The 25594-nt window shown below is 44.8% G+C and overlaps 1 protein-coding gene across 6 annotated transcripts in view; it reads left to right on the forward strand.

Moving 5' to 3' along the window:
• Window positions 1-25594, forward strand: part of lekr1 (leucine, glutamate and lysine rich 1) — a 273905-nt gene that overhangs the window by 85900 nt on the left and 162411 nt on the right. The window contains exon 1 of one of the 6 annotated variants that reach the window (XM_060924190.1): window positions 8719-8852. The exons of the other annotated variants lie outside the window; for them this stretch is intronic. The gene's annotated coding sequence lies outside the window, so the exon portion shown is untranslated. Of the gene's footprint in view, window positions 1-8718; window positions 8853-25594 lie in introns of those variants that run through there. 6 annotated transcript variants of the gene reach the window in all.

Below are 25594 nucleotides of genomic sequence, written 5' to 3' on the forward strand. Positions count from 1 at the left end.
ACGGCTCCTGAGATTTTATTTTTGATTTAATTGCTGCAATTAACTAGTTAATTAATTACATTATTATTTATATTTTATCAATAGGATGTTTTCCATTTTATTTTTTAGTTTTTGTAGCCATTGTAAAGCTTTGTAAAGTATAGCAGTGTAGGGGGCGTTGTGGCTCAGGTGGATAAGGCGCCATACCATAAATCCGGGGACCCGGGTTAGATTCCGACCCGAGGTCATTTCCCGATCCCTCCCCATCTCTCTCTCTCTCTCTCTCTCCCCCACTCATTTCCTGTCTCTCCACTGTTCTATCCAATAAAGGTGACAAATGCCCAAAAAAAATCTTAAAAAAAAAAAGTATAGCAGTGTAACAATGTTCTAGCTATAGAAATAAAATTTACCAATTAATAAATTTTCTCACAAACATAATGCAAAACTGTGTTATATTACCAATATAAAATACACAGAAGACATCAACTGTTTATCCTTTATGGCTTTATTTCACACTCGACCTTGAAAAAAATGCCACAAAATAAATTATGAAGTATAAATCAGGCCTAAGAAACTATGAAGCAAAGTTGGAAATTATTTTAACAAACACAGAACAATGTGCAACAAAATATGTGGCACCTTGAGCGCATGGAAAAAGAGAAAAAAGTGCCGCACTCTGCTCCACCAGTAATGAGAAGCCGCTGGAACAGCAAATCTGCTCCTGTTATAATGACTGCTGTCTCGTTGTATACCGCAGATTAATCTGGCCATGCCAAGGCGGTTGCCGACCGAACCTGTCAATTTATGAGCGACAATTTATATCATGAGCTTTAGGAATTCACGGCAACAAAACAATGATCATGGTTGTCAGATAGACAATCATCCTTCAGCTGAGCTGAACTCTGTCTCTCTCTCTCTCTCTCTCTCTCTCTCTCTCTCTCTCTCTCTGAGGCACCTAAGGACAAAAAACTGATTCGGTTCTCCAACTCGGCTCCCACCGAAGAGCCGGCTCCCGTCGTTCACTTCAAAGAGCCGGCTCTTTGAACCGGATCGTTCGCGACCGACACATCACTACATTGTTTACTGCAGGGGTCACCAAACTACGGCCCGCGGGCCAGATCCGGCCCGCCACCCCCCTTTGACCGGCCCCCCAGCCCTTCTGCCCCCCATCACTTGAACCGGCCCTATGAGGCAATCCCCAAAAGTGGTCATGGCCTATTTTTTTAAATTGCTTTTTGGCAAATAATAACATGTCTGCATCTTGTATTTTGTTGATTTTATCAATTAAAATTGATATTTAGTTATAAAATGAACTATTCATATTTTCCAAATTTTCGTCATATGCTCGCGATCAAGCAGTGACAGGCAGCGCACGCGCAGAGAACTGTCAGTGTTCAGGACAGCAAAATGGCGAGCGGTCAGCGAAAAGCTGACAGAGAGTGCAGAGTTTTTAAAGAACAGTGGACCACCGATTATTTTTTCATTCAGTGTAAGGACCGTGCAGTTTGTCTTGTATGTAAAGAAAGTGTGCCGGTTTTCAAAGAATATAATCTGCGTCGTCACTACGAAACCCGCCACAAAGAGTATGCTAGTTTGCGAGGGCAAACAAGAGAAGGCAGGATTCGGAGGATGAAATGCGGACTGGCTGCACAACAGAATGTATTCCTTCACCAAACCCAGATCAACCAGGCTGCTGTCCGAGCTAGCTATAAGGTAGCTCACCTACTAGCTACCCATGGAAAGCCGTTTACTGATGGGGACTTTGTTAAAGTATGCATGCTTGCTGTGGCCGAGGAGGTGTGTCCCGACAAGAAGGATGCGCTCAACGCGGTGAGTCTCTCCGCACCTGCTATGACCAGGCGAACCGAAGATTTGGGGGACAACGTGTATGACCAGCTGAATGAGAAAGCGTCAGAATTCAAGTTTTTTGTTTTGGCCATGGAGGAGAGCAATGACGTGCAGGACACAGCACAACTGCTGTGATCTATTGATCTATTGCTCATATTATTATAATTTCACTGTTTTTTAAAATGTATTTATTTTATAGGCCTATTTATTTGACCTTTATTAAGTGCTGCACACAATTATTATTAATATTATTAATAATATCAACAGGCCTACCTACAATTTATAATTTTCCACTCACCTTTGCCAGTGTCAGTCACCTCAACTAGGCAGATGTTTCTTACCTTGACAGCTTTGATGTTATTTTTATTAGAAAATAAATAAATGGAATATCAGTGGTATTTCAAATTAAAACAAAGTGTGAAGACTCGATTACTACTTTTGCAAACCACTAGTAAAGATAAACAAATATGTGCCAGGAATCAAGTGTTAATATAGTAGTGGGGATATAGTAGTGTGGATATAGTAGTGGGGATATAGTAGCGTGGATATAGTAGCGGGGATATAGTAGCGGGGATATAGTAGCGGGGATATAGTAGTGGGGGATATAGTAGTGGGGGATATAGTAGTGTTGATATAGTAGTGGGGATATAGTAGTGGGGGATATAGTAGTGGGGATATAGTAGTGGGGGATATAGTAGTGTGGGTATAGTAGTGGGGATATAGTAGTGGGGGATATAGTAGTGTGGGTATAGTAGTGGGGATATAGTAGTGGGGATATAGTAGTGTGGATATAGTAGTGGGGGATATAGTAGTGGGGATATAGTAGTGGGGGATATAGTAGTGGGGATATAGTAGTGGGGGATATAGTAGTGTGGGTATAGTAGTGGGGATATAGTAGTGGGGATATAGTAGCGGGGGATATAGTAGCGGGGATATAGTAGCGGGGATATAGTAGTGGGGGATATAGTAGTGTGGGTATAGTAATGGGGATATAGTAGTGGGGATATAGTAGTGTGGATATAATAGTGGGGATATAATAGTGGGGATATAGTAGTGGGGATATAGTAGTGTGGGTATAGTAGTGGGGATATAGTAGTGTGGATATAATAGTGGGGATATAGTAGTGGGGGATATAGTAGTGTGGGTATAGTAGTGGGGATATAGTAGTGTGGATATAGTAGTGGGGATATAATAGTGGGGATATAATAGTGGGGATATAGTAGTGGGGATATAGTAGTGTGGGTATAGTAGTGGGGATATAGTAGTGTGGATATAATAGTGGGGATATAGTAGTGGGGGATATAGTAGTGTGGGATATAGTAGTGGGGAATATAGTAGTGGGGATATAGTAGTGTGGGATATAGTAGTGTGGGTATAGTAGTGGGGGATATAGTAGTGGGGGATATAGTAGTGGGGGTATAGTAGTGGGGATATAGTAGTGGGGAATATAGTAGTGGGGAATATAGTAGTGGGGATATAGTAGTGTGGGTATAGTAGTGTGGGTATAGTAGTGGGGGATATAGTAGTGTGGGTATAGTAGTGGGGGATATAGTAGTGGGGGTATAGTAGTGGGGATATAGTAGTGGGGATATAGTAGTGGGGGATATAGTAGTGGGGATATAGTAGTGTGGGATATAGTAGTGGGGGATATAGTAGTGTGGGATATACAGTAGTGCTTGAAAGTTTCTGACCCCTTTAGAATTTTCTATATTTCTGCATAAATATGACCTAAAACATCATCAGATTTTCACACAAGTCCTAAAAGTAGATAAAGAGAACCCAGTTAAACAAATGAGACAAAAATATTATACTTGGCCATTTATTTATTGAGGGGAAATGATCCAATATTACATATCTGTGAGTGGCAAAAGTATGTGAACCTTTGCTTTCATTATCTGGTGTGACCCCCTTGTGCAGCAATAACTGCAACTAAACATTTCCGATAACTGTTGATCAGTCCTGCACACGGGCTTGGAGGAATTTTAGCCCGTTCCTCCGTACAGAACAGCTTCAACTCTGGGATGTTGGTGGGTTTCCTCACATGAACTGCTCGCTTCAGGTCCTTCCACAACATTTAGATCGGATTAAGGTCAGGACTTTGACTTGTCCATTCCAAAACATTAACTTTATTCTTCTTTAATCATTCTTTGGTACAACCCCGATTCCAAAAAAGTTGGGACAAAGTACAAATTGTAAATAAAAATGGAATGCAATGATGTGGAAGTTTCAAAATTCCATATTTTATTCAGAATAGAACATAGATGACATATCAAATGTTTAAACTGAGAAAATGTATCATTTAAAGAGAAAAATTAGGTGATTTTAAATTTCATGACAACAACACATCTCAAAAAAGTTGGGACAAGGCCATGTTTACCACTGTGAGACATCCCCTTTTCTCTTTACAACAGTCTGTAAACGTCTGGGGACTGAGGAGACAAGTTGCTCAAGTTTAGGGATAGGAATGTTAACCCATTCTTGTCTAATGTAGGATTCTAGTTGCTCAACTGTCTTAGGTCTTTTTTGTCGTATCTTCCGTTTTATGATGCGCCAAATGTTTTCTATGGGTGAAAGATCTGGACTGCAGGCTGGCCAGTTCAGTACCCGGACCCTTCTTCTACGCAGCCATGATGCTGTAATTGATGCAGTATGTGGTTTGGCATTGTCATGTTGGAAAATGCAAGGTCTTCCCCGAAAGAGACGTCATCTGGATGGGAGCATATGTTGCTCTAGAACCTGGATATACCTTTCAGCATTGATGGGGTCTTTCCAGATGTGTAAGCTGCTCATGCCACACGCACTAATGCAACCCCATACCATCAGAGATGCAGGCTTCTGAACTGAGCGCTGATAACAACTTGGGTCGTCCTTCTCCTCTCTAGTCCGAATGACACGGTGTCCCTGATTTCCATAAAGAACTTCAAATTTTGATTCGTCTGACTACAGAACAGTTTTCCACTTTGCCACAGTCCATTTTAAATGAGCCTTGGTCCAGAGAAGACGTCTGTGCTTCTGGATCATGTTTAGATACGGCTTCTTCTTTGAACTATAGAGTTTTAGCTGGCAACGGCGGATGGCACGGTGAATTGTGTTCACAGATAATGTTCTCTGGAAATATTCCTGAGCCCATTTTGTGATTTCCAATACAGAAGCATGCCTGTATGTGATGCAGTGCCGTCTAAGGCCCGGAAGATCACGGGCACCCAGTATGGTTTTCCGGCCTTGACCCTTACGCACAGAGATTCTTCCAGATTCTCTGAATCTTTTGATGATATTATGCACTGTAGATGATGATATGTTCAAACTTTTTGCAATTTTACACTGTCGAACTCCTTTCTGATATTGCTCCACTATTTGTCGGTGCAGAATTAGGGGGATTGGTGATCCTCTTCCCATCTTTACTTCTGAGAGCCGCTGCCACTCCAAGATGCTCTTTTTATACCTAGTCACGTTAATGACCTATTGCCAATTGACCTAATGAGTTGCAATTTGGTCCTCCAGCTGTTCCTTTTTTATACCTTTAACTTTTCCAGCCTCTTATTGCCCCTGTCCCAACTTTTTTGAGATGTGTTGCTGTCATGAAATTTCAAATGAGCCAATATTTGGTATGAAATTTCAAAATGTCTCACTTTCGACATTTGATATGTTGTCTATGTTCTATTGTGAATACAATATCAGTTTTTGAGATTTGTAAATTATTGCATTCCATTTTTATTTACAATTTGTACTTTGTCCCAACTTTTTTGGAATTGGGGTTGTAGAACGACTTGTGTGCTTAGGGTCATTGTCTTGCTGCATGACCCACCTTCTCTTGAGATTCAGTTCATGGACAAATGTCCTGACATTTTCCTTTAGAATTCGCTGGTATAATTCAAAATTCATTGTTCCATCAATGATAACAAGCCGTCCTGGCCCAGATGCAGCAAAACAGGCCCAAACCATGATACTACCACCACCATGTTTCACAGATGGGATAAGGTTCTTATGCTGGAATGCAGTGTTTTCCTTTCCCCAAACACAATGCTTCTCATTTAAACCAAAAAGTTCTATTTTGGTCTCATCCGTCCACAAAACATTTTTCCAATAGCCTTCTGGCTTGTCCATGTGACCTTTAGCAAACTGCAGATGAGCAGCAATGTTCTTTTTGGAGAGCGGTGGCTTTCTCCTTGCAACCCTGCCATGCACACCATTGTTGTTCAGTGTTCTCCTGATGGTGGACTCATGAACATTAACATTAGCCAATGTGAGAGAGACCTTCAGTTGCTTAGAAGTTACCCTGGGGTCCTTTGTGACCTCGCCGACTATTACACACCTTGCTCTTGGAGTGATCTTTGTTGGTCAACCACTCCTGGGGAGGGTAACAATGGTCTTGAATTTCCTCCATTTGTACACAATCTGTCTGACTGTGGATTGGTGGAGTCCAAACTCTTTAGAGATGGTTTTGTAACCTTTTCCAGCCTGATGAGCATCAACAACGCTTTTTCTGAGGTCCTCAGAAATCTCTTTTGTTCGTGCCATGATACACTTCCACAAACATGTGTTGTGAAGATCAGACTTTGATAGATCCCTGTTCTTTAAATAAAACAGGGTGCCCACTCACACCTGATTGTCATCCCATTGATTGAAAACACCTGACTCTAATTTCACCTTCAAATTAACTGCTAATCCTAGAGGTTCACATACTTTTGCCACTCACAGATATGTAATATTGGATCATTTTCCTCAATAAATAAATGACCAAGTATAATATTTTTGTCTCAATTGTTTAACTGGGTTCTCTTTATTTACTTTAAGGACTTGTGTGAAAATCTGATGATGTTTTAGGTCATATTTATACAGAAATATCGAAAATTCTAAAGGGTTCACAAACTTTCAAGCACCACTGTAGTAGTGGGGATATAATAGTGTGGATATAGTAGTGGGGGATATAGTAGTGGGTGATATAGTAGTGGGGATATAGTAGTGGGGATATAGTAGTGGGGGATATAGTAGTGTGGATATAGTAGTGGGGGATATAGTAGTGGGGATATAGTAGTGGGGGATATAGTAGTGGGGGATATAGTAGTGTGGATATAGTAGTGGGGGATATAGTAGTGGGGATATAGTAGTGTGGATATAGTAGTGGGGGATATAGTAGTGTGGATATAGTAGTGGGGGGTATAGTAGTGGGGGATATAGTAGTGGGGATATAGTAGTGGGGATATAGTAGTGTGGATATAGTAGTGGGGGATATAGTAGTGGGGGATATAGTAGTGGGGATATAGTAGTGGGGATATAGTAGTGGGGGGTATAGTAGTGGGGGGTATAGTAGTGGGGGATATAGCAGTGGGGATATAGTAGTGGGGATATAGTAGTGTGGATATAGTAGTGGGGGGTATAGTAGTGGGGGATATAGTAGTGGGGATATAGTAGTGTGGATATAGTAGTGGGGGATATAGTAGTGGGGGATATAGTAGTGGGGGGTATAGTAGTGGGGGATATAGTAGTGGGGATATAGTAGTGTGGATATAGTAGTGGGGGATATAGTAGTGGGGGATATAGTAGTGGGGGATATAGTAGTGGGGATATAGTAGTGGGGATATAGTAGTGGGGATATAGTAGTGGGGATATAGTAGTGGGGATATAGTAGTGGGGATATAGTAGTGGGGGGTATAGTAGTGGGGGATATAGTAGTGGGGATATAGTAGTGTGGATATAGTAGTGGGGATATAGTAGTGGGGATATAGTAGTGGGGATATAGTAGTGGGGATATAGTAGTGGGGGATATAGTAGTGGGGGGTATAGTAGTGGGGGATATAGTAGTGGGGATATAGTAGTGTGGATATAGTAGTGGGGGATATAGTAGTGGGGGATATAGTAGTGGGGGATATAGTAGTGGGGATATAGTAGTGGGGATATAGTAGTGGGGGATATAGTAGTGGGGATGGCCGTGCCAGGCTAGTAATCTCTACTACACAATGAGGCCTGCTGGTGGTCATATTTGTCTGGGTCATACAATTCTATGTGATATAGCGGACCCGACCCCGGCCCCCATCACAGTCAGGAACGACAATGTGGCCCCCAGAGAAAAAAGTTTGGTGACCCCTGGTTTACTGCTAGCAAAGTTAGCGACAACATGTCTGACTACGACGGTGAAATGTGTGCGGAGATTCAGCCACATCTTTGTTGCTACAGCCTGGATAGTCGCAAGTGCGCACCATTTTCACAAATATATTATTGTATAGGTTATAGAAGGTGATAAATTTGTCGCTGTTCTTGCTCTCAAATTAGCTTGTTAGCGCCGCTGATCTGATCACTGCCAAACAATGGGAAAGGTGTTGATTCCTGCGCAGATGTCAACATGACAGCGCGCAGTGATAAGAAGGGAGAGAAAATAGTGCCAAGCGATTTCGAGGTCTGACTTTTTTTGAGACGAAAAACGTTTTACTTTCGTGACCCCAACGAACTTGCCGGACTACTTTCGTCTGGACCAAAACTGGACAAGAACTGGACTCACAGGATGCTGTCAGGGGTAAGTCAGTGTGTTTGCACGACACTATTGATGGGGATGCCATACAGATTCATGTCAAAAATCCCCAACTATCCCTTTAACTGTTATCTTATATTATCTTCATGATCTGACGTTTATAAAGAACATATTTATATTTTGAGCTGTCAGAAGGATTTCAGTGGATGGAGCTGATATGAGAGCGGTAAGCTGCGGAGAGACGTGCGTGGTGCTCCACTGCCTCCGTTACCTTTAGTTCCTCTGTGACTCACTTCCTCTGAATCAGATGATCGCCGTCAGACCGTACGGACGTGTCTGTGATCGTTAATGCTGGAAATCAGCGTAGCAGATCTTTTATTGACTCTGGCTTTTATGTGTCGATTTCTCAAGCGTGCAGTGCGTGAGAGCAGACGCTGCTCGAGTGACGTGTGTGTGTGTGTGTGTGTGTGTGTGTGTGATCTGTTCATTGTCAGGCGTCTGAGGTCGAAGGTGTCAAAGAGCATGGAGGAGACGAGGACGTCAGATTGAAGACTGAGGTGTATGTACGATATATTTACAGTACTGTGCAAAAGTCTTAGCCCCCCTTTTTTTTTTCTTCATACAAACTTTGTTATAAATTTCTATTTTATGACTTCTACATAATCGAGCCACAACTTTACAAAATTAAGATTTTTCGGGTTTTTGTTTTCGAGTAGAGTTTTTTTTATTTCACCCTCGGGTGGTTCAGCAACATGGTCCACCATTTTGTTTTTCTCTACTCACGGTATATGAGCTGATATCCTAGTAGTAGAGCAGCCAATCAGAGCGCCAACCTCTTGTTGAATCATGCGAGCAGATGACATTCTGCTGGATTTGATCTAATGTGGAGTCGTGGAGTCGGTGTCTGCTCGAGCATCGTTGAAAGAAAAGGGAACGAGCCAGGTTAAGAAGTTCAGGAAGACTTTTAACTTCGAGGCATTTTCGCGAGATTTTTTAACTTTCTTTCTGGACACGTCGTATAGAGACGCTGGATGTTCTTATCAGGAAGTGTGTGTGTGTGTGTGTGTGTGTGTGTGTGTGTGTTTTGTCTCCAGTGGCTCTCCAGCTACACAGCGATCAGATTTGTTTCTGTACTTCGTCTTTTATTCTGTGCGACTGTTGTAAGTATATAAAGCGTGACTATTGAACAAACATTGCACAAAAACACCACACAGTCGGATGAATTTCTTGAGCACCAGATGGTTAAACACACACACACACACACACACACACACACACACACACACACACACACACACACACACACAGAGTTGGAGAGTTGGATTTGGTGCTGCTCAGCGTCATTTTGCACTGATATCCGCCTGCTCTCAGAGCGCTCGAGATGGATTTGAATACAAGTCTGAATAGGAGACAGATACATTTTACTGCCTGATTTCCCCTCTCTCTCTCTCTCTCTCTCTCTCTCTCTCTCTCTCCTCTGTCTGTCTGTCTCTCTCTTTCTGTCTGTCTCTCCTCTCTCTCTCTCCTCTGTCTCTCTCTCTCTCTGTCTCTCCCTCTCTGTCTGTCTCTCCTCTTTCTTTCTCTCTCTCTCTGTCTATTCTCTCTCTTTGTCTCTCTCCTCTCTTTCTGTCTCTCTCCCTCTCCTCTCTTTCTCTCTCTCTCCTTTCTGTCATCTCTCTCTCTTTCCTCTCTCTCTCTGTCTCTTTCTCTCCTCTGTCTCTCTCTCTCTCTCTCTCTCTCTCTCTGCCTCTGTCATTGTCTTTCTCTCCTCTCTCTCTCTGTCTCTCCTCTCTTTCTGTCTGTCTCTCTCTCTCTCCTCTGTATGTCTCTCTCTCTCCATCTCTCTCTCCTCTGTCTCTCTCTGTCTCTCCCTCTCTTTCTGTCTCTCTCTCTCTCTTTGTCTCTTCTCTCTTTCTGTCTCTCTCTCCTCTCTTTCTCTCTCTCTCCTTTGTCATCTCCCTCTCTTTCCTCTCTCTGTCTCTCTCCTCTGTCTCTCTCTTTCTCTCTCTCTGCCTCTGTCACTGTCTTTCTCTCTCTCTCTGTCTCTCCTCTCTCTCTGTCTCTCTCTCTCCTCGGTCTCTCTCTCTCTGTCTGTCTCTGTCGCTCTCTTTCTCTCCTCTCTCTCCCTCTCTCTGTCTCTTTCTCTCCTCCATCTCTCTCTTTCTCTCTTCTCTCATTCTCTTCTCTCTCTCTCTCTGCCTCTGTCGCTCTCTTTCTCTCTCTCCTCCCTCTCTCTCTTTCCTCTCTCTCTCTTTCTCACACACACACACACACACACACACACACACACACACACACACACACACACACACGTACATAACCTCTTGAACAGCTGCTCAGTCATCCCACTTTAGCACATGTTCACACTGACAGAACGCCACACACACACGCGCACACACACACACACACACGCACACAGAGGCAGACAGGTGTTATCTGTTATCACGACTCTCTTCCTCCCACGTATAACCCTGTTCTCTTTCACACACACTCTATAAAGGGAGACGAGGAGCTCTCAGCCCAGGATTTTCAGCCCATTATCACGACTTCAATCTCCACACGTACACACAGCGCTATTCTCAGTGCCAGTCCCTCTGACATACACAGCAAAGAGACAGGCAGGCGTGCGTGTGTGTGTGTGTGTGTGTGTGTGTGAGTGTGAGTCCTTTACAGCACAGTCTCTCTCTCTCTCTCTCTCTCTCTCTCTCCAAAGCGGCCCACACATACTAACGATGCTAACACGTGTCACAGTGAACCAAAATGCCTCCTACACCAGAGCAAGCCCGACCGAGTGCTGTGTAAGACTCAGGAAGTCACGGAGCGTGCTTAATAAAGTAAACACTAATCCCATTAGAGAACCAGGAACTCGGGGGGCGGGGCTTACAGCAACATTCATCACGGATTGGTTACACGCATCACATCACATCACATCACGTCACACCACTGCAGCAAATACGAATACGCCCACGCACGCCATGCTGCGACGGCGTCAACGGTCAACAGTCGCTTTTACTCTTGTCGTCACGGTAACGAATGGTTCCTGATGGAAAATGAACGAGATGGAAGGAAAGGAAAAAGCACAGCATTATCCCAGATGGATATGATTCCTCCATCCTTTCGCTGAGGCCTTGGATCGTAGATTTTAGATCTTAGCTGATGCTTTGCCGTAGTAAATTTCCACGGTAACCATGGCAACGTTCTATCAGCACCCCACCGTCCGCCGTTTGCTTCACGAGTCTTGGTTGGATTGAAGTGTATAAAGCTCCACTCGGAAGTTCTCTGTGTTTGAAAAGTGATCTGTCAGGACGTGGGTCACGCGAACGTCACGCCGAATAAACATTCTCCGTCTCGGTAATATGATCAACCACAAAGCCAAAAGAGGAACTGCAAATTCAGGAAGCGTTAATTAATGACGTTAAACGAGCAGATTTTAATATGGATGAAAGTCCAGCTGGTGTTCCTCGTATCCGTCTGTTCGACCAATTTATTTAAATATTCACAGTGTCACAAAAGCTGCTTTAATGTTTTTGTGAGATCCAAGAAATTCAGCGTACGAGTTTATGACGTGTGTTATAACCAGGGTTGCCAGATCTGCACAAAGGGTCCATAGTTGTGAATGGCTGATATTCCAGATATCAGGTCGTGCATGAGCTGACAGGTTAACTATAAGCAGTGGAATAACTGTTTTAGTCTATCCACAGTCACTGGATTTTGAAAACTGGAGCATTTTGATTTTTATTTTTTGCAAATTTGATAAATAGAACCTTTATACAAAACGTCTGATATATATACACACAGTGGTGCTTGAAAGTTTGTGAACCCTTTAGAATTTTCTATATTTCTGCATAAATATGACCTAAAACATCATCAGATTTTCACACAAGTCCTAAAAGTAGATAAAGAGAACCCAGTTAAACAAATGAGACAAAAATATTATACTTGGTCATTTATTTATTGAGGAAAAGGATCCAATATTACATATCTGTGAGGGGCAAAAGTATGTGAACCTTTGCTTTCAGTATCTGGTGTGACCCCCTTGTGCAGCAATAACTGCAACTAAACGTTTGCGGTAACTGTTGATCAGTCCTGCACACCGGCTTGGAGGAATTTTAGCCCATTCCTCTGTACAGAACAGCTTCAACTCTGGGATGTTGGTGGGTTTCCTCACATGAACTGCTCACTTCAGGTCCTTCCACAACATTTCCATTGGATTAAGGTCAGGACTTTGACTTGGCCATTCCAAAACATTAACTTTATTCTTCTTTAACCATTCTTTGGTAGAACGACTTGTGTGCTTAGGGTCGTTGTCTTGCTGCATGACCCACCTTCTCTTGAGATTCAGTTCATGGACAGATGTCCTGACATTTTCCTTTAGAATTCGCTGGTATAATTCAGAATTCATTGTTCCATCAATGATGGCAAGCCGTCCTGGCCCAGATGCAGCAAAACAGGCCCAAACCATGACACTACCACCACCATGTTTCACAGATGGGATAAGGTTCTTATGCTGGAATGCAGTGTTTTCCTTTCTCCAAACATAACGCTTCTCATTTAAACCAAAAAGTTCTATTTTGGTCTCATCCGTCCACAAAACATTTTTCCAATAGCCTTCTGGCTTGTCCACGTGATCTTTAGCAAACTGCAGACGAGCAGCAATGTTCTTTTTGGAGAGCAGTGGCTTTCTCCTTGCAACCCTGCCATGTACACCATTGTTGTTCAGTGTTCTCCTGATGGTGGACTCATGAACATTAACATTAGCCAATGTGAGAGAGGCCTTCAGTTGCTTAGAAGTTACCCTGGGGTCCTTTGTGACCTCGCCGACTATTGCACGCCTTGCTCTCAGAGTGATCTTTGTTGGTCGACCACTCCTGGGGAGGGTAACAATGGTCTTGAATTTCCTCCATTTGTACACAATCTGTCTGACTGTGGATTGGTGGAGTCCAAAGGACAGTGTACACTCACCAGCCACTTTATTAGGAACACCCACCCATCCACCTGCTGTTCTGTTTGATGCAATTCTCTAATCAGCCGATCACTCGACAGCAGCACAGTGCATCAAATCACACAGATACAAATCAAGAGGTTCAGGTGACGTTCACAATGTTCAAACATCAGAACGGGAAAAAATCGTGATCTCAAACTAAGTGTGACTTTCTTTCACTGTGGTATGGGTGTCGGTTTGAGCCAGATGAGTATTTTTGGTTTGAGTATTCCAGAAACTGCTCCTGATCTCCTGGGGTTTACACACACAACAGTCTCTAGAGTTTACACAGAATGGTGCGGAAAACAAAAAACGGCGAGTGAGTGAGCGACAGTTCTGTGGGTGGAAGCAAACACCTTGTGGATCAGAGAGAGTCAGAGGAAAATGGACAGATTGGTTCGAGCGTTTTCGCCAGGAAGGATATGGTAACTCATATATAGTTATTAAGCTTAATTTAATCATATCTGTGATTCATATTCCAATAATAATAATAATACCGGGCGGCACGGTGGTGTAGCGGTTAGCGCTGTCGCCTCACAGCAAGAAGGTCCGGGTTCGAGCCCTGTGGCCGGCGAGGGCCTTTCTGTGTGGAGTTTGCATGTTCTCCCCGTGTCCGCGTGGGTTTCCTCCGGGTGCTCCGGTTTCCCCCACAGTCCAAAGACATGCAGATTAGGTTAACTGGTGACTCTAAATTGACCGTAGGTGTGAATGTGAGTGTGAATGGTTGTCTGTGTCTATGTGTCAGCCCTGTGATGACCTGGCGACTTGTCCAGGGTGTACCCCGCCTTTCGCCCGTAGTCAGCTGGGATAGGCTCCAGCTTGCCTGCGACCCTGTAGAACAGGATAAAGCGGCTACAGATAATGAGATGAGATGAGATAATAATACCAATTAGTCCATCACATATTTTTGCATATCTGTCTGACTGTCTGTCCTGACTCCCAGTGGGAAGCCGACACTTCTGAGGTGCCACCAGTTGAACTCCTCACCGTTTGCCTGAAATGGTTTTGTTTTTCACAACATTCCGAAAATAGTCTCGTGTTCTTCCACATTTTAAAATGAATAAAAAATAATTTGGGAGATAAACAGAAAAAGTGACACGCTTCAGTTACACCTCTCATTTCTCATCCTTCTTTCATCTCTCTCTCTCTGTCCATCTCTCTCACTCTCTGTCTGTCTCTCTCGCTCTCTGTCTGTCTCTCTCGCTCTCTGTCCCTCTCTTTCGCTCTCTGTCCCCCTCTCTTTCGCTCTCTGTCCCCCTCTCTCTCGCTCTCTGTCCCCCTCTCTCTCTGTCCCTCTCTCTCGCTCTCTCTCTCTCCCTCTGTCCCGCCCTCTCGCTCTCTGTCCCCCCCCCTCTCTCTGTCCCTCTCTCTCTCTTTCTCTCTTGCTCTTTGTCCCCCTCCCTCTCTCTCTCGCTCTCTGTCTATCTCTGTCCCCCTCCCTCTCTCTCTGTCCCCCTCTCTCTTGCTCTCTGTCTCTCTTGCTCTCTGTCCCCCTCCCTCTCTCTCTTTGTCCCCCTCCCTCTCTCTCTGTCCCCCTCTCTCTCGCTCTCTGTCCCTCTCTCTCTTTCTCTCTTGCTCTCTGTCCCCCTCCCTCTCTCTCTTTGTCCCCCTCTCTCTTGCTTTCTGTCTCTCTCTCTCTGTCCCCCTCTCTCTCGCTGTCTGTCTCTCTCTCTCTCTGTCCCTCTCTCTCTCTGTCCCCCTCTCTCTCTATTCCTCTCACACTGTCTCTCTCTGTCCCCCTCTCTCTTGCTCTCTGTCTCTCTCTCATTCTCTCTCTGTCTCTCTCGCTCTCTGTCCCTCTCTCTCTTTCTTCCACCCTTTTTCTCTCTCTCTGTCCCCCTTTCTCTCTCTCTCTGTCCCTCTCTCTCTCTTTCTCCCACCCTCTTTCTCTCTCTGTCCCTCCCCCCCTCTCTCTCCCCCTGAGTCTCTCTCTCTCTGAGTCTCTCTCTCTCTCTCTCTCTCTCTCTCTGTCTGTCTGTCTGTCTGTCTGCACGCACTGCATGCTGGGAGTTTGGGTGTGTGAGCTTGAGTGTGAGTGAAGGCGTTTTGAAATATTTCATTGCTTTTCAACACTTTCTCTTTTTTTCCCCTTTACTGCATGACAAGGTAAGAAAACATTATTTTGATTTTGGTTGATTATTAGAAAGTGACGGAGGAGTACTTGGTCGGATTTTGGTGGTGTGCAGGATGGCGTCCCTCCCTGGTGGAGGTTCGCCATCCCTGTCAATTAGACACGGGGTCAGGATCGCGGCTGGCCCGCGCTTTACTGTGGAGGATGTTTTACTGGTTGTTGGTGAAAAAGTGGGCCATAAAAATATCTTTCATGGTTCAAGAATGAATAAAGCTGTGGTGGTGTTTTTAAGAGAGGAGCGTTTGGCCGTTGTCTTGGTTGAAAGTGGTGTTATTTTAGATGATAGTTTGGTTATAGTTTCTCCGTGAGCTGTACCGACCACTAGAGTGACTGTGTCGGGAGTGCCTCCCTTCATCCCTAATGAAGCGCTGGAGAGAGAGATTTACAGCGGTTTGGGAAGCTCGCCAGAGGATTTAAAACCGTTCGCCTTGGCTGTTAAGACCCGAAGCTGCATCATGTTCAGTCTCTGCGGAGACAGGTTTATATGTTCCTCAACTCTCCATCACTAGAGATCTCATTTAGGGTTAAATATGAGGAGGGGTATTCCATGGTGTACGCAAGTTCTGGAAATATGAAGTGTTTTGAGTGTGGGGATGTTGGACACAAGCGCGTTTTCTGTCCGCACCGCACGCACGCGGAGAGTGAGACCACGGACAGAAACTCGGGTTTAGACACCGAGGCCGGGGAGGGCAGCTCCTCTTGGGTCGGGATCGAGTCTCAGACTCACACTGAGGGGACACCTGCGGCGGAGACACCGGGGAGCGTGGCTCAGCCGCACACTGAGGGGACACCTGCGGCGGAGACACCCGGAAGTGAAGCCATGACCGAGGATGAGTGAGAGGTAAACACTGTCCCAAACACTCCCCAGCCCAGTCAGGGGGAAACGCCCCACCAAACCGAGCAGGTTAGAGACAGAAGCAGTGGGTTTAGAAGGTGAAATGGACCAGGATGAAGAAATGTTAGATGATGATGCTTTTTCCGATATTTCTGATTATTTATCACAGGATGACCAACCGCTTTACACAGTGCACAAAATAAACGATTTTTTGGATGAAACTTTTGGCAAACATACTGTAGACGTGAACACTTTTTTCCCCTAATGCCGATAAATTGATAAAATCGATTATAAAAATTAAAAAGGAAGTTGGTGAAGAGCAACTGAACAAGCAAAAAAGGTTTCGATTAAAAAAGTTACTGACTAAACTAAGAAAAGAAAAAAGGGGGAAAGCTCCTCTCCATAGATGGAAATAAAATGGGTAAAGCACTGAGGGTGTCTTTTCTTCTAATCTACTGGTGTGTTTCTTTATTTCTCTTCTCCTCTCCTCTCCTCTCCTCATGGGAAGTTTAAAGTGCATATTCTGGACCAAATTCGTTTTTTTTTTTTTTTATATGAAAGGACGTCCCTTTACACACTCATCCAGAAGGGTAATTTTGCACAAGGCCATGTGTCTACAGCAGAAAAAAATAAAATAACAAAACGCGTCTGGAAAAATCCCAAGGGAGTCTGGAGCCAGATTCGTGACGTCGCCTGCGGAAGCACCAGCAGGCTGCGCGAGCTTTGTACGGTTTCAGTGCACAGCCTGTGTAAACCAAGCGCTCCCATTTCTCTCTCATTGTCTGGTCTTTTGGGAAACGATGAGTACTAATCCCATCAAGATTGGTGTTGCTACTGTACACCCTCCTACGATACATCTGTTAACCATTTTAATAATTACGCGATAACGTTGAAGAAATTTGCAGAAAACCACCAGGTCGTTTTCTCATAAACAAACCAGCGCTGACGTAGGATTCAGAAGGAGGCGTCCCGCACGCGACGCCACGAAAATCAATGTTTGGCAGGAAATCCAAATGCCATTTTTTCAGAGGCGGACCAATTCAACTCAAATGGCTCGATTTCAACTGAATTTTTCTGGTATTGCGCAAGGTAAAAAAAAATCCAGATAATGCAGAGTGTTACAGATATTTGACCAAAGTTTAAAGGAACAGTCCACCGTACTTCCATAATGAAATATGCTCTTATCTGAATTGAGACGAGCTGCTCCGTACCTCTCCGAGCTTTGCGCGACCTCCCAGTCAGTCAGACGCGCTGTCACTCCTGTTAGCAATGTAGCTAGGCTCAGTATGGCCAACGGTATTTTTTGGGGCTGTAGTTAGATGCGACCAAACTCTTCCGCGTTTTTCCTGTTTACATAGGTTTATATGACCAGAGACATGAAACAAGTTCAGTTACACAAATTGAAACGTAGCGATTTTCTATGCTATGGAAAGTCCGCACTATAATGACAGGCGTATTAACACCTTCTGCGCGCTTCGACAGCGCATTGATACGGAGCTCAGATATCAAGCGCGCAGAAGGTGTTAGTACGCCTGTCATTATAGTGCGGACTTTCCATAGCATAGAAAATCGCTACGTTTCAATTTGTGTAACTGAACTTGTTTCATGTCACTGGTCATATAAACCTATGTAAACAGGAAAAACGCGGAAGAGTTTGGTCGCATCTAACTACAGCCCCAAAAAATACCATTGGCCATGCTGAGCCTAGCTACATTGCTAACAGGAGTGACAGCGCGTCTGACTGCGTCTGACTGACTGGGAGGTCGCGCAAAGCTCGGAGAGGTACGGAGCAGCTCGTCTCAATTCAGATAAGAGCATATTTCATTATGGAAGTACGGTGGACTGTTCCTTTAATATAAAATAGGAGAATTACATTGATCTCGCTCCTGAATTTACCCGTGATATGCATTTTAACTATAAACGGAGGTAGAGATAAGAATAAGAGCGCTATGAACACTGAGCTTAGCAGGACAAAAAACATCAATGTTCTGTTTCTGCAGGAAACAGAACATTGATGATGAGGTGGACTGGAGGATGAGCCAGAGGGGGCAGGTTTTCTTTAGCCGTGGTACTAACACAAGTGCAGGAGTAGCAATACTCTTCTCACAGAGCGTGAGTCCTTCACACATTTCCTTCAGTGAAGTAGAGCAGGGTCGGGCTATTATAGTGCAGGCCACAATTAAAAATACGCCTTTTATATTCATAAATGTTTACGCTTTCAATGTTGGCTCAGACCGGGTCAGACTATTCCAAAAAATTAGCAGTACTGTCAAACAGTATAATAACAACTCAGTGATGGTGCTCGGAGGGGACTTTAACTGCACGACACACTTTACAGTAGACAGGAACGGAGAGGAACCACATTTACAGTCAGCTTCATTATTATCTGGTTTATTGAAAGAACATGGTTGGAACGAGCACATCAGAGGGACAGCACATGCGGAGAGCTTGGGAATTAAGCTAAGAGAGATGAGACTGAGATGGTATGGGCACATCCTGAGAAGAGATGCAGAGCATGTTGGAAGGAGAAGGTTGAGGATGGAGCTGCCAGGCACACGAAAACGAGGAAGGTCAAAGAGGAGATACATGGATGTGGTGAGAGAGGACATGAAAGTGGTAGAGAAGGATGCGGAAGACAGGGAGCAATGGAGATGAAAGATCTGCTGTGGCGACCGCTAATCGGGAGCAGCCAGAAGAAGAAGAAGAATTGAAGGAACACGGATTGACAGATACATGGAGGGAATTTCACCCAACAGGACGGCAATACACATGGGTCAAAGTGACAGAAAGTCGAATAAGTGCAGCCAGACTAGACAGGATTTATCTGAGTAAACACTGTAGGAATCATACAAAAACAGCAACAATATCACCTGTTGGCTTCTCAGATCATCACATGATAACAGTAGATCTGTCATTATCTGGTTGTTCAACACAAAGCTCATACTGGCAGTTCAATATCCGGCTAATCCAGGACCATTCTTTCTGTAAACATTTTTCAGCTTTTTGGGAGCAATGGAGATTAAAAAAGAACAAATTTGAGGACTTAAGGCCTGGTCCCACTGGCCGATGGACACAAAACATATGCAAAAAGGACACAGCGGACGAGCAAAATTTCGGGCGTGGCTCTATCCGTTTTCATCCGCTCCAGAAATGGACAAAATTGGCGAAAATTTGCGAAAACAGAACGGAAAAGAACGGTCGTGGGTAGTATATAGCGGGGATGTTAAACGCATGTTCATAGGAAGCCTAGCGGATGGAAGTGGATGACAGCTCCGAAGGGGTTACCGGTGATAACTGAGAAGCGGACGCATAGCAGAAAGAGCGGATGCATAGCGGAAGAAGGGGATGCATCACGTACGCCTAACGGAAACAAAGGGGATGTTGCGCGGATGTATATCGGATGCAGACCGATTGTCCGCTAGGTGTCCTTCTACATACTCTAGACATACTCCAGACATCCTAAATATACGAGATACATCCCAGATATAAACGCTTTGTCCGTTTTGAATACTTTATATACGAGATGCATACGCTTACATCCTTTCTATTTCCGTGCTACTAACGATGAATAGACGTTTCATGTACCTTATCTTTCCTCCCTCTTTCCGTTTTCAGCTGCAGCGGATGTGAGTTGCGAGGATGCCCAGAGGATGCAGAGAGGATACAGCAGACGTTTAACGGATGATGACGGACATAGAACGTTTGTTGCTCGTATATGTCGCGGATTTACATCGTACACGGCGGAAAGTTCATCCGTTCTAAAAGTTTGGTGCAGCTCAAAACTTTTTGCGCGGATGAAATCACAGTGGACGGATGCTCGATGGATAGAGCGTATGAAGCACGTATGCAATGAGTACACAACAGATGCATAGCGTTTTCCAACGGATGGCAAAGATTTTTTTACGTTTTACATCCTCTTTGCATCCGTAAGTGCAGTGGGACCGGGCCTTTAATTTCATGGTGGAGGGCGGCACGGTGGTGTAGTGGTTAGCGCTGTCACCTCACAGCAAGAAGGTCCGGGTTCGAGCTCCGTGGCCGGCGAGGGCCTTTCTGTGTGGAGTTTGCATGTTCTCCCCGTGTCCGTGTGGGTTTCCTCCGGGTGCTCCGGTTTCCCCCACAGTCCAAAGACATGCAGGTTAGGTTAACTGGTGACTCTAAATTGACCGTAGGTGTGAATGGTTGTCTGTGTCTATGTGTCAGCCCTGTGATGACCTGGCGACTTGTCCAGGGTGTACCCCGCCTTTCGCCCGTAGTCAGTTGGGATAGGCTCCAGCTTGCCTGCGACCCTGTAGAACAGGATAAAGCGGCTAGAGATAATGAGATGAGATGAGATGAGATTACAAAGCTAGAGGATAAGACGAGAGCTTTAGGCTCTTTCCTGCAGGAGAAAGCAAGCAAGGAGCCCTGGTAAAAGCATGGATCTCTACACTCAAAGGCATGGACGGCCCGACGTCATTCTTTTTCAAACTAGAAAAGAAAGTGAGAGAACAAAATCTCATGCTCTACCTCAAGCAGCCCAATGGGGGAAATCACAGAAGACCCTGTGGAAATGAGAAAACTGGCCATCGATTTTTACAAGGACCTCTTTAGTGCTGGAACTTGTGACCCTTCCTCAGTCGAAGAGCTGCACAAAGGACTACCTACCTATGTTGAGGTCAGACCAAGCAACTGCTCTTGGAACTCACATTACGATGGAGGAAATGTCAAAGGCAGTGCAGGACATGTCATATTCTGACAGGAGGCTCCTCCGGTATCGACGGCCTCCCTTCAGAATTCTACAAACATTTTTGGAGACTACTGGGAAAAGATCTACAAGAAGTCTTTATGGACTGCTTCAACTCCGGGAGGTTACCTACAAGCTGCACACGAGCAGTTCTCGCATTGCTACCAAAAAAGAGGGACCTTGGACTATTACAAAATAGGAGACCTGTTTCATTACTGTGTACTGATTATAAAATACTATGTAAATGCCTCTCAAATAGATTTTAAAAAATCACATCAGTACTATAGTACACACATCAATCATATTGCATTCCTGGACGTACAATAATGGACAATCTATTCTTAATATGTGACATCATTGACCAATCAACTACTCAAGAACTTAATCTTGGTTGTTTATCTATAGATCAGGAAAAAGCCTTTGATAGGGTCGATCACAAATGCTTGTTTAAAATGTTGCGAGTTTTTGGTTTCGGAAACATTTTTATCTCTTGGGTTAAACTACTATACTCCAAGGCTTCTGTTCTCTTAAAAAAAGGTAGGGGGTTTATAGCATCAACGAAGCTGACTTTATACTAGGGCTGTTAATGTTATAGTCATGTTGTCTGTTGTTGCCCAAATGAGGATGGGTTCCCTTTTGAGTCTGGTTCCTCTCGAGGTTTCTTCCTCATGTCGTCTGAGGGAGTTTTTCCTTGGCACCGTCGCCACAGGCTTGCTCATTGGGGATAGATTAGGGATAAAATTAGCTCATATTTTAAGTCGTTCAAACTCTGTAAAGCTGCTTTGCGACAATGTTTATTGTTAAAAGCGCTATACAGATAAACTTGACTTGACTTGACTTGAAAAGTCGTTGGTGGACTTAGTCGTCCGGTTAAAGTTTTTAGAGGGATCAGACAAGGATGTCCTTTATCAGGACAGTTGTACTCGTTAGCAATAGAACCCTTACTACATAAACTTAGGATCTAATGGGGCTTCCATTTCAGGAAGTGGATGAACAAGATAAAGTAGCTCTGTCCGCTTATGCGGATGATGTGACTATCTTTATAAGAGGACAGGAAGATATAGGTAGCGTTATGTGCAATTTAGCCCTATATGAAAGAGCATCGTCTGCCAAAATAAACTTGGGAAAATGTGCAGCATACATAATGGGTCAGTGGCAAAGGAAAGGGTTGTTTAGATGGACTTGGGTCCTGCCCCAGTTGTCATACCGGGGGAGAGCTCTGGTTGTGAACAACCTGATTGCTTCGATGCTGTGGCACCGTTTCACTGTCCTAGATCCACCGGAAGCACTCGTTAAGGAGATCCAGAAGAAGCTGGTAAACTTTTTCTGGTGGCATTATCACTGGACCAGACCTGCTGTGCTGTTCTTACCCCTGAATGAAGGAGGTCAAGGACTAATTGATCTGCAGAGTCGCATCACAGCCTTCCGTTTACAGTCAGCACAGCATCTTCTATACAGAGGAGAGCTGGCGTGGACAAAAACAGCTTGCCTACTCTTACGTAAAGCTGGGAATCTGGGCTATGACAAACATCTCTTTTTGATGAGGCTGGAAGGGATGGACATGTCCGGGACTACGGGTTTTTATCAAACCATGCTAAAGGCCTGGAACAAGGTCATAAAGGCTCAGAAACTTACCACACAGTTTTACGGTGATGTAGGACAGGAACCAATGACTTCATACAGAGCAGGACTTTGAACTCTGCAGGTGTGAAAAGAGCGTTCGTAAGGGCTGGGCTGGTGAAGTTGGCTAACCTAAGGAGCGGAAGGACATGGAAAACTGCTGAGAGACTGAGCGAGGAGTCAGGAATAAAATCAATCCGCCTGCTACAAAGACTGTTGGATGAAGTCTTGTCCTCGCTCCCTGGTAACTTCAGAAGGGCACTCGGAACAGAACCTGTTCCGGAGGTTCACAGAGGGGAACTGCTCTTCCCATCGCTGGCTATTGCTGCTGCGGTAGAAAACCAGGATGAGGAGGAACAGACACCTATCTTTTAAAACACCCCAACTAGCGGACTTTTCAGCAACATCAAAAAAGGCCTTCTACTATCTGAGTGTCAAGGTCAAGGCGACACTGGACAGACTGCAGGAGTTGAGGTGGTTGGGGTTGCTTCCACCAGGCTCGTCCCCCAGAGGATGCTGGAGGTCCCTGTACAAAACTTGACACTGTGTGTCAAGGCGACACTGGACAGACTGCAGGAGTTGAGGTGGTTGGGGTTGCTTCCACCAGGCTCGTCCCCCAGAGGATGCTGGAGGTCCCTGTACAAAACTTGACACTGTGTGTCAAGGCGACACTGGACAGACTGCAGGAGTTGAGGTGGTTGGGGTTGCTTGCACCAAGCTCGTCCCCCAGAGGATGCTGGAGGTCCCTGTACAAAACTTGACACTGTGTGTCAAGGCGACACTGGACAGACTGCAGGAGTTGAGGTGGTTGGGGTTGCTTGCACCAGGCTCGTCCCCCAGAGGATGCTGGAGGTCCCTGTACAAAACTTGACACTGTGTGTCAAGGCGACACTGGACAGACTGCAGGAGTTGAGGTGGTTGGGGTTGCTTGCACCAGGCTCGTCCCCCAGAGGATGCTGGAGGTCTCTGTACAAAACTCCTATAGAGAAATGCACTGTGGCTCTCCAGTGGAGAATAGTACACGGGGCCGCGGCCACAAACAGACACGCGGCACATATAGATCCCAGGGTAGACAGGAGGTGTCCTTTTTGCCAGGAAGAGTAAACACTACAACATTTATGGCTAAAGTGCAGAAGGTTAAGAAGCTTATTTGGTTTATTGAAGGAATGGTTCAGGAAACTTGAAGAGGAGCTGAGTGAGGTCATTTTCATTTTCAGTCTAAAATACAACGCGTCAAAATGAAGGAAAATTAGTCTTTTGAACTTTCTGATGGGTCAGGCCAAAATGAGCATTTGGCTCACAAGGAGAAACAAATTGCTGGGATCAGGGTCGGTCGACCCGTTTCTCATGACTAAGGGTCTAGTGGCAGCTCGGCTGGAATGGAATTTGCTTATTATAAAACGGTCTCAGGTGTGGATGAGTTTGTTGAAACGTGGGGACGAGGAGGTGTGTTCTGCTGTGTGTCTGATGAATCTTTGCTTCTGTCTTTTTAAATGACGTTACAATAATAGATTGTCAGTTGCGGAATAAGAATATTATTATGTGTAAATACATATACTGTTAACTTAGTTTTACCAAATTGTGATTGAATTGTTTCTTTTTATTTGTTTTTATTTGTTTTGTTTGTTTTGTTTTGTTTATATACTTGTCAGACGAATCGAAATTGTATCAACTAAAATTGTTAAGACTAGTTGAAGGTCTCTCTGTCCCTCTCTCTTTCTCTCCCACTCTCTCTCTCTCTCTCTCTGTCCCCCCTCTGTCCCTCTCTCTTTCTCTCCCACCCTCTCTCTCTCTGTCCCCCCTCTCCCACCCTCTCTCTCTCTGCCCCCTCTGTCCCTCTCTTTTTCTCTCCCACCCTCTCTCTCTGTCCCCCTCTCCCACCCTCTCTCTCTCTGCCCCCTCTGTCCCTCTCTCTTTCTCTCCCACCCTCTCTCTCTCTCTGTCCCCCCTCTCTCTGTCCCCTCTCTCTCTGTCTCCCCCCCCTCTCTGTCCCCCTCTCTCTCTCTGTCCCCATCCCTCTCTTTCTCTCCCACCCTCTCTCTCTCTCTGTTCCCCCCTCTCTCTCTCCCCCACCCTCTCTCTGTCCCTCTCTTTCTGCCACCCTCTCTCTCTCTGTCCCCCCTTTCTCCTACCCTCTTTGTCCCTCTCTCTCTCTCTCTCTGTTCCTCTCTTTCTCTCCCACCCTGTCTCTTTGTCCCTCTCTCTCTCCCGCCCTCCTACCCGCTCTCTCTCTCTCTCTCTCTCTCCCTCTTCTGCCCTTTCTCTCTGTCCCTCTCTCTCCCACCCTCTCTCTCTCTGTTCCTCTCTCTCTGTTCCTCTCTTTCTCTCCCACCCTCTCTCTCTGTTCCTCTCTTTCTCTCTCACCCTCTCTCTTTGTCCCTCTCTCTCTCCCGCCCTCCTGCCCACTGTCTCTCTCTCTCTCTCTCTCTCTCTCTCTCTCTCTCTTCTGCCCTTTCTCTCTGTCCCTCTCTCTCTCTCTCTCTCTCTCTGTCTTTCTCTTTCCCTGGTGGATATCCTGAGATATTTTGTTGACAGAATAATAAATGAGAGAGAGGATTTCCCTCATCACTCTGTCACTGGCTCCATATGTGAAGCTCTTTTGCAGGAGCTCCTTGGAGAAATGTGAGCACACGCTCTTTCCTGAAAAAGACATGATGATAATGTGTCTCTGACGCCTCCAGTGAGCGTCAGAGCCTTTTCTCCTCCTCACACTTTTTAAATGATGTGATATTGTGAGCGTAAGATGCATAAAAAGATGAAAATAATCAAAGGTGTAAAAAAAAAACCTCCAGTGAAACGCCAGATATCTCAGGATTCAGGCTGATCGTGAGGAGAAGGGTTTAAAAGTTTGTGATTTATGAGCGAGTCTTAAAAAGCCTAATGGTGAGGATGATGATGATGATGATGATGATTATTATTATAATTATTAGTGATTAGTTATTCCTTAATAATACTCAGGTTTCAGATTTCACATATGTTTCTGTCATATGGCGTGTGTAGATGAGGGAACA

This window comes from Neoarius graeffei, chromosome 6 (genome assembly GCF_027579695.1).
Source record: "Neoarius graeffei isolate fNeoGra1 chromosome 6, fNeoGra1.pri, whole genome shotgun sequence".
Classification (NCBI taxonomy): Eukaryota; Metazoa; Chordata; class Actinopteri; order Siluriformes; family Ariidae; genus Neoarius; species Neoarius graeffei.